Below are 14,687 nucleotides of genomic sequence, written 5' to 3' on the forward strand. Positions count from 1 at the left end.
CAGGACAAGTCTTAGCTGTGCCATTGGGCTCTCAGCATCTCTTCTCAGTGGCTGTAAGAATGAATTGGCTTAAGGCCTTGGCTGAGGAGACTGAGAAGGAGACAGATGGTGCTTCACGGGAGCACAGATAAATGCTCTTGCAGTTTAAATAAGTGATCTTTATGTATAAGCTGACATTTATTACCCACCTACTGTATACCAGGACCTGGTTGAGGTGCTGGAGTCCGTGTGGTAAATAAAAGTAAAAGGTCTCTGTTCTCGTGGAATTTTTATTCTAGTGGAAGTGGCAGATAAGAACAACGTCAGAGAGTGATAGATGCTCTTAGAAAAATAGAGATGAACAAAGTAAGGGCAAGGATGGTGCTGTTTTCCACAGGGTAATTATAGGGAAGTGGGAGAAAGATATAGAGGAGAGCTTTCCAGGCAGAGGTAAAGCAAGGAGTCCCTGAGGTGCCTGTGCTTAGCCACAGGGTGGGCCATCTGTAAATTCAACATTTATTTAACATAGGAATGTTCTGTTGATAAAGATTATATACATCTGTATAAAATACATTTTAAAACGTACATTAGAAAAAGAAGCATCACCAGGTTAAAGATGTATGTATAATGAAGGCATAAAATAATACTTTTTATCATAAATCTTTTTCCCAGTAGAGTCATCACAGGGTTAAAACAATATACTTCATACATAATGTACTGTAACTGCTTTTTTAACAACTGAAAATGTACAGAAAATGCTGTTTTGACTATCTATCTTTAGTCTTCAGCTGCTGCTGTCACGATTCAGAAATTTGGATCTCTGCCTTTAGAGGCACATTTCCCGAGCTGTAAAAAATAATCTGATGGAATACACAGTCGTAATCGTAGGCTGTGATTTTAGAATATAAACTCCTGCTACAAAGGGGGAAAGGCATTCCTTTTCTTTTATTTGAGTCTCAGTTGTGTTCTCAATATGCTTTTCTTTGACTTTGTTTATATTTTCATGAAGATGAAATTTTCTTTGGCTTCTGTGTATTGGACAAGTGGTGCCCACTAATTTTAGTGGATTCTGTACCAATCGAATCTCAAAATGTGTCTGGAAATTCAGAAACCTGAACCAAGAACTGGTGCTAGCACAGACTGGAAGGAGGAATTCAAGAATCCCTAGATTTTACTCTGGGGGTTGGTGTGAAGTGGCACCTTGGAGTATCTGCTAAAAGTGGACGTGCATTCCGAAGGAAGAAAAAAAAATTGAAGATGATAGACAAAAGCAGAATCATTAAGACTTTGGTCTCCCTCTTCTAAAATTTCTAAATTACCAAAACCTAAATGAAAATATGGGTGATCGCTAATGTAGCACAAATGAAACAGTTTACAATCTGAGCCCAGAACTTGCAAAATCAGTGCAGATTTCATAGCAAAACACTTCATAGTGATGATAATGAAGAGAATTATTTTTCCAGCCTGCAAATTCCCAAACATTAGTCACAGGACTCTCTACTAGAAGCGAAAACAGGCTAGCAATAAAATCATTGGAGGATATTTCTATCTTTAATATTTATGATCAGAAAGAAAAGGAAGTATATAGGAAAAAATTCTTGTTTTTAACAGCACATGAAGGTCAGATACATTTTAATTTTGAGTTGCAAATGAATGACTAGGCGGAGGCAGACGAAGTTGATGTCTCCCCTTCCAAAGTTGACTTAACCCTGAGAGGGATGCATTCAGACAGAATTAGTTAAAAAACTAATGTATTGGTGAAATTGCTGCCTGGGTGAAACTAATCATTTTTGTTGCATACTTAAATTATTTTATCTTGTCCTGAAATATGGCTTTTATAGAGAAGCAATTCCAGTTTCAGGATATGACATAATTGAAGTTAATAGGTTGTTATACAGTGGACTTTCTTTGTACTGAGGACATATCTATATGTTTACTTCTCATTCTTCCTTTGCAATGCAGTATAGTAGATTCAAGCATGAGTTTGGAAGTTCGATTGCTTTGGTTTCGATTCCTTACTAACTGAATGATCTTGGATAACTCAGCCCATGTTTCTGTAATTTAGTTTGTTCATCTGTAAAGGGTAGATTATACTCATATATTTCAAAGAGGTGTTCTGAGATCTAAATGTCATAGTGATATATGCAAAAGTGCCTACCTAGTACACAGTTAACTCTCTATAAATACTAGTTGCTATTTCTTTTCCCCCATCTTGCTCTCTCTTTCTCTTTCTGCGCCCCACCCACTTGAGAGAGGTCTGGGAAAGATCCTTCTCTCACAGCCCTCAGAAAGTACCAGCCCTGCCAACACCTTGATTTTGGACTTCTAGCCTCCAACACTGTGAGACAAGACATTTGTATTGTTTAACCACCCAGTCTGTGGCACTTCTTTACAGCAGCCCGAGCAAACTATACAAGTTTTTGTACCAGGAAGCGGGGTGCTGCTGTAACAAGTACTTAAAAATAGAAAAGTGGCTTTGGAATTGAGTTGTGGGTAGAGACTGGAAGAGTTTTGAAGCTCTTGATAGAGAAAGCGTAGGTTTCCTTGAAGAGACTTGGTAGAAATATGAATGTTAAAGGAGCTTCTGTTGAGGTCTTAGATGGAAATGAGGAACATATTATTGGACACTGGAGGAAAGGTGATCGTTTTTACAAAGTGACAAAGAACTTGGCTGAATTATGTACCTTTTTTGTGTGTGTGGCTGGAAAGGAGAAATTGTAAATGACAAACTAGGATTTTTAGCGGAGGAGATTTCTAAGCAAAGTGTTGAAGGCACAACTTGGTATCTCCTTTCTGCTTATAATAAAATGCAATAGGAGAGAGGCCAATTGAAGAAGGAATTGTGAAGTAAAAAGGAACCAGGACTTGAAGACTTGGAAAATGCTCAGCCTATTCACATTGCAAAAAAGAAAAAGAAAAAAGAGAGAGAAAATGTATTCTGGAGAGAACATCTAGGGTGTGGCTGTTCCTTTGCCAAAGAAATTAGACTTGTAACTCATGGATCCAAACAACCATCTCAGCAAAAGTAAGGAATAGAGATGTGATTATCAGGAAAGATCTGTGGGGGACAGCCTTGTCTGATGGCTTGGACCTGTGTGAATTGCACCGGAGGCCACAAAGTTTTTGAAAAATTTATATCAACAGAAATACTGCCAGCTTGGACTAAATGGAGACAGAGACAGGATGAAATGAAGGAAGGCTATCAGAGTTCTAATAGTCTACAGGCAGGAAAACAGGCTGATAGATTTGTCCAGCAGAAAACATGTTATTTTTCAAGACAAGTGAAGAACAACCCTGAAGGCAATTCAGAGGCCAATGGCCAGAGGTCACAAGCCCAGAGAGGTGGGGCCATGTCCTCCTTGGTTCCAGAAGGAGGGGCTCCGCTCAGTTTCAGAGGATGGAACCAACACCTCAGTTCGAAAGGGCAGAGACCCCACTGCTCAGGGCTGAGGGAGCAGGGCCACTACCCCAGTGAGCCCAGAGGACCAAGTATTGAGCCAAAGAGGATTGTTCCCAAGCCTCAAATTCTAATGGGATTGGTCCTAGTAGGTTTTAGACTTGCTGGGGACCCATGATCCCTCTCTTCCTTCCAGTTTATTCCTTTTGGAATAGGAATGTCTATCCTATGTCTTCCTACCATTGTTGTTGTTATTGTCTGATTTTATAGGTTCACAGATGGAGAGGAACTTTGCCCAGGATGAGTCTTCCCCCAGATTTTACCCATTACTGATTTGGATGATTTAAATGAGATTTTGGACTTAGAGTTGATGCTGAAATGATTAACAGTTTTAGAGACATAAAGATAGAGTGAATGTATTTTGCATGTGAGAAGGACATGAATTTTAAGGAGACAGAGAGCAGAATATTATGGGTTGAATGATGTCTCCCCAGATTCATATGTTGAAGTCTTCACTCTCATTACCTTAGAATGTGACCTTATTTTGAGATAGGATCTTTACAAAGGTAATCAAGTTAAAATGAGGTCATTAAGGTGGACCTGAACTCAATAGGGCTACGGTTCTTATGAAGGGGGAAATTTGGACACAGAGACGGACATGGAGGGAAGATGATGTGAGGAGACCCAAGGAGAAGACAGCCACCTGCAAGTGAAGGAGAGTGGCCTGGAACAGAACCTCCCCTCACAACCCTCAAAAGGAACCAGCAATGCTGACACCTTGATTTTGGACTTCTGGCCTCCAGAACTGCGAGACAATAAATTTCCGTTGCTCAAGCCACCCTATCTGTGGGACTTTATTGTGACAGACCTCGCAGCCTAATGCACCTTCTCCAATTACTATTGTACATGTCAAAGGTTCGGTCTAAGTGTTATAAAAACCTGTCTATTCTATGCTTGATTAGGAATAGTTGAAAGGGCTGTAGTTATGTAGGATGGAAAATAAAAGTATTACAAGATAGATCTTTGAAAGTCTACCATACGACTTATTCATTGTAATTCTAAGTGACAGAACTAGAACAAATGGAAGAACAACATTGGGGGACATATTTTGGTTCAGTACAAAGAAAAATTACTTGCCATTTACTACTAATACTGAATAGAAATCTTCTGTGTCCCAGTTAGAAATCAAGAAGAGGGGAAACAAAAGGTTTTGTTTATTTTTTTGCTGGTGTGTGTCACTGGATGGCATCTACATTCTTTCAATATTAAAAAAGGTTGCAGGAGAGCTATGAGCCAGGAATAGAACTGGTGGAGTATAGTAAGGGGGAAAGAAAAAAAAACCTCCAGAAGCTCTAGACAAAGAACGCCTCCATATTTTATCTTGTAGGATAGTCTGGGTAAAGATAACCTATTGTGAAACAGAGAGGGACCTAAGTACTAAGGGAAACAGAAGAGAACCTTGTTTTGACCTCTTTTAAAAGGACAGCAGGTGAATAAGGAGGCAAATAAATTTAGAATGATGATTAGAATTAGTCTGTGATAGTTGGGCCACTAGGCTATAAAAGCATGCAGACAGACATAGGTCTAGCTTATTCATTTCAGTTTTCCTTAGATTAGCATAGTGTCTCACAGTTAACATTTAACTAATATACCCATACATGAATAGATACTAGGTTCATATTTCTGGGTTTTTAAACATTCATTTAGCACATACAGAACATTTTCTATATGTGTGCAAGAGTTTTAGATAAAGAAGTTAACACATAAAGAATACATTATGGTCTTTACTCTCTAAGAGCAAAGAGTTCTTTTTAATGAGACGTATATACTACAAGAAATGAATTTTCAGTTTGATGGCTGAAACTGTCTCAGATAGTATACTATCATGCCAATGAGGACTTACGTAAATAGAGAATAAAGATTTACCAAATGCAGAATGAACCAAACAAGTCAATTGAAAATAATTGAAAAATTGATCACATCTCAGATAAAGTAAAAATTACATGAAGCTTTTTAGAAGTATGGTTTTATGTTTAATAACAAATATGAAACCGTCAAGTAATAATCCAGGCTTAACAAAGAAAATAGGAAATCATATTCTTGGCACATAGTACCTACTCAGTAAGTATATCTTTGAAGAATATGAGAATTATGAGAAATATAGAAAGAAATAAGGAGAAGTAAAAAGACCAGGTTTCTTTAGAAGTATTCATCGTGCCACAGCTGGCAGTGAAAAAAGGAAACTATTGCTTGGGAAAGTGGTTAGGGTAGATTCGCATTGGGAGCCACCTAGAATTCTTCCTAAGAGCCGCAAAAGGCCTCAAGCTTTCTGCTGTTCTCAGTGATAGCGCCACCTATTGGCATCATTGAGGACTAATTACAGCAAAAGTGAGCTTTAGGAAGTCTCTGGATGATGGTCCAAGATACAAGCCCCACACATGCAAAGAAATAGCAAAGTCAAGAATTCAAAGTAAGCATTCAACACTCTTTGGGAAGAGAGTTGATAAAAAGATTTTAAAACTAATTTGAAAGTTTCAGATTTTGTAATTGATATTGTTCTATTAAAGTTTGTGTTTCTAGTTAAGATGGGAGTAAACAGGCTGCATTCTGTTTCTACCACTGAATACGGCTTTAAGTGCTGGACAGAACGCATGGATCAGCTATTTGAGAACGTTGAAAGGTGAATGTTGGCGGGCAGATTGAGAAAGAAGACCCAATTGTTGGAAAGGAAACAATCTAAATAGAAAATGGGCAAGAATCTTGAACAGACACTTTACCAAAGAGGCAAATAAGCACATGAACAGATAATCAACATGAGCCATTAGGGAAATGTACACTAAAGCCAGTATGAGATACCACTGCACCTATTAGAATGGCTAAAAAAAAATAGAATAAAGATTCACTTTCTTTTCCTGGAAAGTGTTGGTGAGTCTGACGGGCAACTGGAAACTCTCGTACAGTGCTGATGGAAATACAACCATTCTGGAAAGTGGTTTGACATTTTGTTAGAAAGATGAATATAAACTTACCATATGACTCAGCAGTCCTACTCCTGGTTATGTACTATAGAAGAATGACAGCAGATATTCACATAGAAACCTGTACATGGATGTTTATAACAGCTCTATTCATAATTGCCCAGAACAGGAGCAGCATATCTGTCCTTCCATGGGTGAATGGGTGAACAAACTGTGGTGTATCCATACACCTGAAAGCTACCTGGCAATAAAAAGGAATGAACTATTGATACATGTAACATCTTGTCTAAACTTCAAAGACATGCTGAGTGGAAGAAGCTGTATCATAAGTAGTATATATGACATTTTTAAGAAGATAAAATTATAGCGATGGAGACTAGATAAGGATTGGCAGGGATTAAGAATGGGGGAGGATCTGACTATAAAGGTACATCACAAGAGAGATTTTTGGGGGAATAGCAGACTGCTCTATATCCTGATCGTGGCCGTTGTTACATGAATCCACATATGTGCTAAATTTAAAAAACAAACGAAACAAAACAAAAAACAAAACCGCACTGAAAGGGTTAACCTTGTATGATACGTTTTAAAACAAAACAAAAGACACAAAAAAGTAACTAAGGGTGCTCTACAAAAACATGCATTCTATTTAAAAGTCTTTGCTACAAAGCTTAGCATGCTTACCTATAATATGTCCCCAGTTTTGCATAAGCTAATATTACACTGTTTTGATGGTATCAAATATTTATATCAAATTAAATTTATTTTACTTCTTAATACTATACATAGCCAGACTTGATAGTTAAAGGTCTATTTTCTTCATTATAAATAAAAAGCCATAATCATTAATGTTACTGAAGTTTTACATTTTTCTGATATGAAAAGATTTTAAATTAACAGAATATGTAGTAAACAAACAAATCTTGAAACAAGTAAGTTAGCCGATTTTGATATAATCCACTATTTTGGAAGCATTTTCCATATTGATATGTATTCTGTATTATTTTTAGACTCATACTATTGAAATATTAATTTAGAAAAATATTGTTTCCATAAAATAGCTTGCAAATATATACTTAAACCCAAAATGAATCCCTAAATATTATTCCCTTGTTAAGAGAAATAGAATGAGTTTGATTTAATTTTCATATATGCTATACTTTTTCTATGATCTCTGTAGTGTCACAGTTAATTGGTGTTACACAGATAATTATCTACATTTAAGAATTTTAACTGTCGATTAATACTATACCATTTTTTCTCATATATTTCACAGAAGACTGCTGACAGGGTTGAAAATAATAAAAAGATAAAAGCTCATTTTAGAGAAAAAGGTTTTCCCAAATGTGCCTTTGTTTTTAAAATACATGTCCCTAAAATCCTATTCATTTGAAATCACCCTTTTAAGTAATTTACTGACAGGTTAGTATTATCTTTGGGAACTGGAATACCCTTTTCATGCAGATTTTAAAATACCTTCCATGGGAACAGTTTCTCTCTTTACATTTAGGTATCTGACTCATCCTTTCTAATATATCTTGATGTTAACAATGACCTAGGAAACAAAGAGAGGAGCTTCCTCGGTATTTTTGTCTGTGAAGTGTACCTTCCCAGAATGTGCCTTATGAAAGAAGTACCTAATTACTCTGCCAAAACCAGAAAACACTGTGAGAAAGAGGACTTAGCAAATATATCCTACCTGTGCACCACCTAGTGAATAAAGATTGGAACACATGGGTATTTTTCTTTTGCACTGCATTTAGGATGTGGATAAATAATGATAATAATAATAATATATTTAAAGAACAAGAAAATGCTGGTTAAAATGGTAAACATAGCCAAACTGCTATGATTTAGGAAGCCTATTTAGGAATCCTTTGTAAGTTCAAGGACAAGAAATTAGGATATTGATTGGACTGGCTTTCAAGACAGTAAGAAAAATCCAGGGCTTAACAAGAGGCCATGATTTGGAGCACTACATTTATTTTCTATTCTGATTTACAATCAATAAACATTAATCAATCTGGATGCAGTATCAGACACTAAAGATATAAAGATGAATAAAACAGATTATTTTTTGGAGAACTGATACTTGTAGGTTAGTCCAGGACGCACACGAAAATATGTATGATTATATACTATGAAACTATCTGAGATGAATTCCATGCTGCTGGAGTACAGATGGTATGAAACAGCTGACTCTGCCTATGGAAGTTGGGAAAGATTTCACTGAAGAGTTTTCATTTGAATTTAGCATTAATGGATGAAACCCAGTATTCTTGGAACAGAAAACAGAGAAGTAATACATCAAGCAGGGAAAACTACATAAAATAGTACATAAAATCATGAAAGGGTTACTGCATAATGCTGCTCTAGCCCTTGCTCTAATTTGAGGTTGTTTGGCCTATTTTTATTTGATGTTCCTGCTCTTTCATCGTATTCCACACTGAGGAGATCATTCATTTATTCATTCAACAAATATTTGAATACCTATTATGCTAATCCTTCTCCAAGTCTTCCAAGAAAGACAAGAGGAGGGAACTCTTCCAGACTCGTTTTATGAGGCTAGCATTACCCTGATACGAAAACCACACACTACAAGGAAAAAAAAAAATTACAGGCCAATATCCCCGATGAACATAGATGCAAAAATCCTCAACAAAATATGAGACAACAAAATTCAGTAATACAATAAAAGGATCATTCACCATCATCAGGTGGGATTTATTCGAGGGATGCAAGGATGGTTTAACATGAGCCAATCAGCCAACGTGATACCACACATTAACAAAATAAGGATAAAAATCATATGATCGTATCAATAGATGCAGAAAAAGCATATGACAAAATTTAACATACATTAATGATAAAACCTCTCAACCAAATGGGTATAGAGGGAGAATTTCTCAACATAAAAAAGGCCACATATGACAAGCCCACAGCTAACATCATTCAGTGGTGAAAAGCCGTAGTCTTTCCTCCAGGATCAGGGACACTGCAAGGATGCCCACTCTCACCATTTTTATTCAACTTAGTATTGGAAGTCCTAGCCAGAGCAATTCGGCAATAAAAATAAATAAAAAATATTCAAAATGGAAAGAAGTAAAAGTGTCACTATTTGCAGATGACATGATATTATGTATAGAAAACCCTAAAGGCTTCATCAAAAATTGTTAGAACTCATAAATGAATTCAGTAGTTTCAGGATACAAAATCAACATACAAAATCTGTTGCATTTCTATACACTAAAAATGAACTATCAGAAAGAAAAATAAAGAAAACAATCCCATTTATAATTGCATCAAAAGAGTAAAATACCTAGGAATAAATTTAACCAAGGAGGTTAAAGTCCTGTATATTGAAAACTACAAGACAGTTGAAAGAAATTGAGGAAGACACAAATAAATGGAAAGACATTTTGTGCTCACGGATTGGAAGAATATTATTAAAATGTCTATACTACCAAAGCAATCTACAGATTCATTGCAATCCCTATTATAATTCCAATGGCATTTTAAAAAATATAGCAGATAATCCTAAAATTTTTATGGAACCACAAAAAAACCCTGAGCCAAAGTAATCTTGAGAAAAAAGAACAAAACTGGATGTGTCATTCTCCCTGATTTCAAACTTTTAGTATATTACACAGCCATAGTAATTAGAACACTCCAGGATTGGCATAAAAATAGATACATACATCAGTGAAATAGAATAGACAGCACCAAAATAAATCCACACATGGTCAATTATAAACAGTGGGGAAAAGGATAGTCTCTTTAATAAATGGTGTAGAAAAACTGGAAAGCCACATGGAAAAGAATGAAACTGGACCACTTTCTTACACCATACGCAAAAATTAACTAAAAATGTATCAAAGACTTGAATGTAAGACCTAAAATAATAAAACTCCTACAAGAAAATATAAGCAGTGAGCTCCTTGACATAGGTCTTAGTGATGATTTTTTTTTTTTGAATCTGACACCAAAAGCCAAAATAAATAAGTGGACATCATGCTAAAAAGCTTCTGTCAACAAAGAAACCATCAACAAAAAGAAAAGACAACTTACTGAATGGGAGAAAATAATTGCAAATCATATATCTTATAAGGGGTTAATATCCAAAAATGTATAAAGAACTCATACAACTCAATAGAAAAAAATTAAAAATGGGCAGAAAATCTGAAGAAACATTTTTCCAAAGAAGACATATAGATGGCCAATAGATACACCAAAAGGCATTCAACATCACTAGGGAAATGAACATCAAGAACAAAATGAGATATTACCTCACACCTATTAGGATGGCTATAATACAAAACAAACAAACAAACAAACAAAAAACAATGTGTTGGGAAGGATGTGGAGAAAAGGGAACCCATGTGCCCTGCTGGTGGGAATGTCAGTTGGAGCAGCCACAATGTCAATTGGTTGTGGAGGTTCATATGCTCATATGATCCAACCATTCATCTTCTGGGTAATTCAAAAAGATATGTGCCGCCCCATGTTCATTGCAGCAGTATTTACAATAGCCAAGACGTGGAAACAACCTATGTGTCCATTGATGGATGAAAGTATAAATTGTCACACACACACACACACACACACACACACACACACACAATGGAATATTATTCAGCCATAAAAAAGAATGAAATCTTGCCATTTATGACAACATGGATGGACCGTAAGGGCATAATGCTAAGTGAAATAAGTCAGACAGAGAAAGACAAATATCTATTTGTGTGTTCTCTTTTATATGTGGAATCTTAAAAGAAAACAAGCTCATAGATATAGAGAACAGATTGGTTGTTGCCAGAGTGAGGGGCGGGGCTGTGAAAGAAATTAGAAAAACAAAGGCATGGGTTTGGGGCTATAAAATTCTTGGTGGGACTTCACCCTTCCTCTCCCCAAAAAACCCACCCTGCTGTGTGACAAGTACCATTCTGGGAATTGGGATTATAAGAGTGAATAAAGCAAAGTCCTGTCCTCATGAAACTTTAATTCTATGGGTAATAAATGATAACAAACCAGTAACTAAGTAATATGTACTGTATTAAATGTTTGCAAGTATCATGAAGCACAGTAATTCAGAAAGGGGGAGCTGACAGGTTTAAAAAGGGGGATTAGGGAAGACTTTATCAAGCAAGTATATTTAGGCAAACCCTAGAAGGAGATGAGGGAACAAACCATGTTGACATCTTGGGGAAGAGGAAATTTCATGACATGTTCAATGAACAGAAGCGAGGCCACTGAGGCTAGTGGGAGAGTAGAAGGAGATGAAGTCAGAATAGAAAGAGATGAACTTCTTCTTCTGTCTTATTAGGCATCCTCTGTTACTGAGATGAGGATGGGAAAATCTTCGATTGGGCCTTCTGGGCCATTGTGCGGGCTTCAGCTTTTACTCTGAGTGTAATGAGGAGTCATTGGAAGCCTTTTCTTTCTTGAACAGGACCATCTCTAAAAGCCATTTAATACCATGCTTAAGCATCTAGGGTACAAGTTTGCTGCGTCCCCTCTGATTCAGCTGACATTGCTAGGTGGTACAGGTTAAAATGAATCTTTCTGGAGTACCACTTTACTAATGATGACTAATTAAATAGAATCATGTGGATAAGAATGAAGCGTTCATATCCTCTTATAAAGATAACATGCTATAGATAACTTTGGATGCAAGGACATTTAGTACTTGTGAAGATACACTTTCAGTGACGTGACCAGACCACTCTGGGAGCACGCATTCCATTCCCTCTTCTGTCTCATTAGCTATCCTCCATTATAAAAAGCCTGGTGTAGGATCAACTCCTTAAAAGCTATGCAATTTTATATTTTAATATTCTCATCTGAAAAGGGGCAAAATGATGTATATTTATTCTAAAAATATTATTTATTGAGTATTTACTTTGTGTCAGACCCTGTTCTATATTCTAGAAATGAACAAGACTCAACCTAGCCCTAAAGAACCTTGTACTTTAATATCATGGGGAAATCCAACAAGGATTTCAACAGGACTTGTCTGATTTGTTTTCAATGAGGACCAAATGAAATAATTTATTAAAATGATTACAATATCTGGCACCAGTAGGTATGCGATAAATGTAAGCTATTATACTTCTCTATAATCCCTTAATTCTTAGGAGTGATCAGTTAATTGTTCTTTTGTGTATGTGTGTGTGTGTGTGTGTGTGTGTGTGTGTGTGTGTGTTCCCCACCCAGAGTTAGTCCTCCTTCCATCACCATATGTTTGACCCCCTTTACCCTCTTCTACTATCTTCCCTTCTCCACCCAGTTAATTGTTCTTTCCCAAGATCGCAATGAGAACTGTTTTCACTCAGTTGAATGTTATCTTTAATCACGTTAGAATAAATCTCTAGTTCCATTTCTTCAAACTGAAATAGAGGAATTGGGAGAAGTTGCCAACTGTGGTGAGTGGGTATTCTGTTGAAAGAGGCTGTAGTTATTTTTTGGTGATTTGTAGCTAAGTAGCACATGTGGATAGGAAGGTTTCTACTTTGGCTCTTTAGCTCCTTCCTAGGCACTCAGAAAGGTGTACGAACTCTAATTGCTTTCTTCGTGGCTTTTTCTCCTGTTCTGGCTCTCTCTCTCAAAACAGATATTCTTGGCTGAACTATAGCAGGGTGTTATCTGCTTTTACTGTACTTTTGTTTACTTTTTCTTAGATACCATCTCCTGTTTCCTTCTAGATTCATCTTTGATTTCACTATTTAGCACTGTGTCTACTTTTTCTTTGGCATTTTGACTCTAGGAACAAATTTTCATGCATTTACCTGTGAACATGCATTTCCTCTTTTCAGAGGAAACTAATTCAGACTTTAAAGTAATCTGATTATCTCTTAAGTTTTATATTTCAATTAATAGTCTTTGGTATTTCTAAGTGTTATCTAGAATATGAGACTTAGAATTAATAGACTTTACATATTTTGAGAATTTTATTTCTTAAAATAATTCTCAAAATTTCCTTAACTGGGCCATTGGCTGTCATAGTAGGTAAAGTGAAAAGAGTAATGTGAAATGTCACATAATGTCATATAAATTGACATTATGCTGCTTTAGGTAAGTTTATGTCGACATTTCCTTATCTGAAGCCCAGTTTGCATACAGCTTAATCTAGGTTGTGAAATTTGCCATAATTTGGGGAGAAAAAAATACCTAAAACGATTACTATATTTTGGCAGGCTTGGGAAGTGAATATGAGAAAAACCTTACTCAAATTGCTATTTTATTTTTTGCAAATAAGTCACTCTGAATATTGGTAGGATATTGTCATATCCCAGCTTTAAACCACATTATTGTTGGAGGAAAATTCTAGCTTTGTTCTCATAATTCAGTAAATAATAGAGAGCATTCACCATATTTTCTCCCAGGATATTACTAACAATCTATTCTCGAATAGGGCAGTTAAACTATCTTCAAATATATAAAGAACATGTGCTGGGGCTTAGCTGGACACAAGGACTATTTTGACCTCTTTGGAGCACGTAATAGAAGAGTACTCCATTCAGAGTCAGAAAGCCTGGCTGGGTTTTTGCTGTAGCTCTAATGGCAATGACAAATATGACTTTGGACAAGTCACTGAAGTTCTCTAGGTCTGTTTCCTTGTCTTCGAAATGAGGAGCTGAACAAGGTGATTCACTCCAACTCAGAATTCCATGACTTTGCTTTTGTTCACGATATCTTTTTAACGTATTATTGAAATATTGATATCTTTCCATGGTAATACCAGTAAACTAGGAGTTTCTATCCTCTGCTCCCCTCATGGGCTGGTGTGGGGTTTATTTTTCCCTATACACAGGTCATAGTCTGCTCCTATTCAGCCCTTTAGATATTCGGCCAGAGTACATGACATATGAATGACTTTATAAAGGTGGAAGTCCTCATACCTTAGAGGAAAAACAATGTCTCCCCTTTTCACTGAAATCTTACTGTGAATCATTCCTTAACTGTCGCTCTCACTGACCAGCCCTAGTTTTGCGTTGTCAAATTTGTATGAGGTCAGGCTGGCCACGGCGGTAGTCATTGCCAGTACAGACTTTTCACAACTTCCGTACACTTCGAGAACCACGGTCTTCTTATCACTTCCACATGCCTTATAAAATATAGAAGTTACATTCCGGTATATTTCTAAATGAAATTTCAGGTTGATATGCTTTGGAACTTGATACATTTTTTTGGATTCCCCTGCCCGTATGTCTCACTTGTATGCCTTTGTGAACAAAATACTCAGGCACACACACACTCGTGCCAGCAAAGATACCCACACACAGACAAATGCTGTTTGTCCACCTACCTGCACACACACGACCACATGCAGACTT

General features: G+C 36.5%; 1 protein-coding gene across 4 annotated transcripts in view; it reads left to right on the forward strand.

Moving 5' to 3' along the window:
* PDE4B (phosphodiesterase 4B) overlaps positions 1-14,687 on the forward strand; it is a 483,376-nt gene that overhangs the window by 149,210 nt on the left and 319,479 nt on the right. The window lies entirely within an intron of this gene.

The sequence above is a fragment of the Rhinolophus ferrumequinum genome, chromosome 9 (genome assembly GCF_004115265.2).
Source record: "Rhinolophus ferrumequinum isolate MPI-CBG mRhiFer1 chromosome 9, mRhiFer1_v1.p, whole genome shotgun sequence".
Classification (NCBI taxonomy): domain Eukaryota; kingdom Metazoa; phylum Chordata; class Mammalia; order Chiroptera; family Rhinolophidae; genus Rhinolophus; species Rhinolophus ferrumequinum.